A 5,000-nucleotide genomic window follows, 5' to 3' on the forward strand; every position below is an offset into this window, starting at 1 on the left:
GAGTATGGTGAATTATCATTTTTTCTGTTGTTTTGAATTGAGTAATACATTTCTCTGTGTAAAATAAATATGGACCAATTCTAAGTGTAGGACAAAAAGTAATGGTCGGAAACGTGAATTTAGCAAGCAATCTTGATTACAATCATGATGCTATTATGAGGATTTGTATGGGTATGAACAAGGTGCTGTTGCTCCTAAAGGAACATGGGGACCCCTCATTTTTATTTGAAAATTTAAGTTCCTATAATATAAACAATCAATAGGCAAAGTTTCACAAAAATCTCAGTGCAGGTTCTATTTCAGTGGAATGACCTTGAAGATGCTAGATTTGGCCCCTTCTGAAATCTACACACGTGTATTTCACTGGTGGTAGTCTGTCTCTTTGGACAATGCCTGGGTTAAAGATTCTTGCCCATTTATATCTTTTGTTTACTCGCGTGTTTTCTCGAATTAGTTTAGAGTCCTTGGGACTCGGTAATATCGCCCAAGTTCTTGGAAATCGAACCAAAGTTGGTCAAAATCACGCTGTGCGTAGCCCGGTCTCGGCGACTTTCTAGTCACTAAGTGGCTATATTTCGGCCAGACTGCTCATAACCAAGGGTTCAAAAATATTTCCTATGTCCATTTCACTAAAAATCAAAGTCATTTCGAATTATTTTAGAGTCCCTGGGACTCGGAAATATCGCCCAAGTTCCTGGGAATCGACCTAAAATTGGTCAAAATCACACCGCGCATAGCCCGGTCTCGACGACTTTCCAGTCACTAAGTGAGTTAAGGAGGGGCTATATTTCGACCAGACTGCTCATAACCAAGCGTTGAAAAATTTTTCCTCCGTCCAATTCACTGAAAAGAAAAGTCTTCTCGAATTAGTTGAAGCGTTGAATTTTTCCTCTGTCCATTTTACTGGAAACTAAAACCTTCTCGAATTAGTTTAGAGTCCCTGGGACTCGGAAATATCGCCCAAAATCCTGGAAATGGTCCAAAGTGGGTTAAAATCACCCTGCGCATAGCCCGGTCTCGGCGACTTTCTAGTCACTAAGTAACTATATTTCGGCCAGACTGCTCATAACAAAGCGTTGAAAAATTTTTCCTCCGTCCAATTCACTGAAAAGAAAAGTCTTCTCGAATTAGTTTAGAGTCCCTGGGACTCGGAAATATCGCCCAAGTTCCTTGAAATCGACCCAAAGTTGGTAAAAATCTAGCCTGCGTAGCAAGCGTTTCTGTGGTGTTCGGGAGCAAAGAATAATACAGCGCGAAAAATGGAGCGAGTAAAAGAGGGGGGAGGGGGAGGGGAAGGAAGGAAGGAAACGCTTGCAGACAAACTCCTGGATTTTGAAAACCGCCCACTTGGCCTTTCATGCCTGAGCGCGCACACTGAGATTTCGTGCTGTCATCGGCTGTCATAAATTAACCAATAAAATCTTCGGCCTTCCGTAGCGGAAGTGAACTTTGAACCAAAATAAACTTTACTTGTCAAAATATGTCTGAAACAACGAGCGCACGGTGGGAACGGAGAAATCCCGATGAATTAAATTTGGTAATTTTTAATCAAGCTACTCAATCGTCTAAAAGGAAGGACAGCAAGGGTGAAGTTTTAGTACAAATCTGCCTGAAAGTTAAACTGTGAGAAGTATTCCAGTCGCGTTAGTAATCCTCGTGCTCGCATGATTCGAAATCTTGGATCACTGTATTCATTCGTCCAGGAATCGATACAAAGTAAATTAGCAAGTCAACTCTCACAAAGGCAATTCCAGTAAAGAAGCGTTTGCTGGAAACGCCAGATCCGCAAATCGGTTCGACTGTTATCGCTGCAACAAAAACAAACAACGGGAAGTCTTGTCGGCAAACTTTGGAATTTGGGCAGGAGAGGCTTCAAACATCTGAGAGGAGAAATAACGATAATCTTGACCAGTATCTGAATAAAGATAATCTTCTCCTAGGCGACCTCCAAGTCAAAGTTGTTTATAAAATGTCCTCGTAAGAATTCCCCGCGACGAGACGACTAAATTTTTGGTAAGGCAAATATGTGACAAAAACTGGCATGCCGCAGCTAACACTACAACAAATCATTCAGAATTGTACCCAGAGGTCCTAAATTGCTGTCAACAAAAATGCTTCTAATGAAATGTCGCAGTACCTACGACAACACGTTGCCTTGTAACAAGCCAGACGAAATCACTAAGTTTTCCCACGCAGTAGTGCTAATTTTCTGTCCCGTGATTTATTATCTTGTCCTTGGCGCATGTGGCATTCAAGAAAGTGATGTTAAAATTAAAGGAACAGCTGCAAATTGTGTCGCGCTTGCTTCTGCAATAATGTGCAGGCTTCGAAAAACTAAAGCGTCGGCATTGCATTACAGGATTTCTACCGTACTGTCGAAGCTGACGACTAAATCCTCGTTCAGCGAGAAAAGTTAAAGCGTTTTGTAACCAAGCTTCGAACGCGTCTTCCCCTTTTGTCTGGCACTCAAAGGTATTAAAATACCTTTGATCGACACATGTCAATAATATTGGACTAGCCCAGCCAATCACGAGCTCCGTTCGCTGGCGAACGGAGGTTTTCAAAATCCAGGGGTTTGTCTGCAAGCGTTTCCTTCCTTCCCCTCTCCCACCCCCCTCCTCCTTTTTTTTGGTTCTCGCCCCATTTTCCGCGCAGACAAAACACCGAAAATCCTGTTTCTCGGTCTTTCTTTGCTATCAAACCCCACGGAAACGCTTGCTACGCAGGCTAGTAAAAATCACGCTGCGCGTAGCCCTGTCTCGGCGACTTAGAGCACTGTCCGAATCGAAAATTTTCCAAAGTGAAATACACGTGTGTATATTTGAGGGAGGGCTAAAGGTAGCATCTTTAAAAAGTTAGGTAAGCATTGCTGGGGATCCCCACACCTAAAACGCGAGTGTAACGCATCTCTAAACGCGCGAGAACTTACGAGAAAAAAAAAGTTGATTTTCGCGAGAATCTCCAACCTAAGCACTGTCCAAATCGATAGACTTCCACAAGTGGAATACATTTGTTTAGATTTGGTGGAGAGCCAAAACTAGCATTTTTAAAGAGCCTCGTAACTTTACTTTGGGATCCCCACACCAAAAACGCGAGTGTGCCGCATCGCTAAACGCGCGAAAACACGCGAGTGAAAAAGAGATATAAACGGGCGAGAATCTCCAACCCAGGCATTGTCCAAAGCTACAGACTTCCACAAGTGAAATAGACGTGTATAGATTTAAGAAAGGGCCAAATGTAGCATCTTTAAAAAGTCCAGTAAACATAGTTTGAGATCCCGACACCAAAACCGCGAGTGTGGCGCATCTCTAAACACGCGAAAACACGCCAGAGAAAAAAATATAAATGGGTGAGAATCTTGAACCCAAGCAAGTAAATTGACATCGTCAAAAATATCCACCCAAGTACTGTTCAAGTCGATAGACTTCCACAAGTGAAATACACGTTGGAGATTTGGAAGAGGGCTAAAACTAGCATGTTTAAAAAGAAAGGTTAGCAAAGTTTGAGATCCCCACATCTAAAACGCCAGTGTGTCCCCTCGCTTAACGTGCGAGAACACGCGGGAGAAAAGAAAATTGACATGGGAAAGAATATCTAACCTAAGCACTGTCCAAATCGATTCCACAAGAGAAATGCAATTATGTAGATTTTGGGGGAAGGCCAAACCTAGCATTTTTAAAGAGTCCCGTAGGCATAGTTTGGGATCCCTACATCTAAAACGCGAGTGTGGCGCATTTCTAAACGCGCGAGAACTTACGAGAGAAAAGAAAGTTTATAGGGGCGAGAATCTCTCACCCAAGCACTGTGCAAATCGATAGTTTTCCACAAGTGAACTACACGTGTGTAGATTTGGGGGAGGGCTAAAAGTAGCAGCTTTAAAAAGTTAGGTAAGCATTGGTTGAGATCCCTGCAACTGAAACGCGAGTGTGCCGCATCTCTAAACGCGAGAGGACTTACGAGAGAAAAGAAAGTTGATATGGACGAGAATCTCTCACCCCACGAGGGGACGCAAATGACTTCTTCTGTAAGTATCTCTTCCCGGTGTTTTTTTTTTTTAATTCTATGAGAACAGGGCTGTATACCTCTAAGGCTGTGGGTGTAATTCGTAAAAACACTGAGTTCTTATAAATCGTTTAGCAATTCTTCGTTCCAGTTCAAATTTAAGTTTCTGGCACATGGGTTGGCACTTTATATGTAGACCGTGATGTAAGATATCTTAAACTATTTTTACTGTTCATGATGCACTGCTACGTTAGTCTGCTTTATAAATATTTAACTGCTCTGGTCGAGTTTTTAATTTCAATATGATTAAACGTTCTTTTTATGCGTTCCTGTTAAAAATGATGCAAAGTTGTCAATTTTAGTAATTTCAATTTGAAGAAAGGATCCTGTTAGTACCTTCTTGTTACTTGATGAAAATTTTGCGGGGTTTGTTTTACGAGGGCGCTTCATGACCCCTCCTGGAATAAGCTATACCTTCCCTAGTTGAAACGTCATCAGTTTATAGTACGTTATTCAGGTTATTGATTGGAAAAATAATTATACTTTTGAACCTTAGTTCCTCTATTTTCAGGGGATGGGGGGCGGGATGGGCTCACTTCTTTCGGAGGTCGTTACTTACCGACTTTTACGATTCGTTGCGTGTACGAGCCATTGGCCAAGCAATTGGCCAAGCCATTGGTAGCCGTGCGTGGTCATCTAAAGCACTGAAAATCTATCTTAGTTCCATGTACTAAGTTTCTCCTAGCTCTTTTTTTTGCCCTTGGCTGTTTAATTGTGCGATATTTCTACACAATATTAAACTTCAATTGCCGGGCATGACAATACTGCACGTCGACATGTCACTGAAACAGATTATGACGCCTTCTCTGGCCGCAAGACGAAGAACCCTAGTGAGAGTATGTAAGAAATGCTAGGAAAATTTCCTACCATTTCTCTGCGGTACTTACAGTAGAAGCCCCGTGCGTCCCGTCATGGCGCTCGGCAGTAGGTCGAAGCTG

The 5,000-nt window shown here is 42.3% G+C and overlaps 1 protein-coding gene across 1 annotated transcript in view; it reads right to left on the reverse strand.

The window, feature by feature from the left end:
• Positions 1–5,000, reverse strand: part of LOC145484618 (uncharacterized) — a 407,604-nt gene that overhangs the window by 65,287 nt on the left and 337,317 nt on the right. The gene's annotated exons all lie outside the window — the stretch shown is intronic.

The sequence above is a fragment of the Orbicella franksi genome, chromosome 4, assembly GCF_964199315.1.
Source record: "Orbicella franksi chromosome 4, jaOrbFran1.1, whole genome shotgun sequence".
Taxonomy (NCBI): Eukaryota; Metazoa; Cnidaria; class Anthozoa; order Scleractinia; family Merulinidae; genus Orbicella; species Orbicella franksi.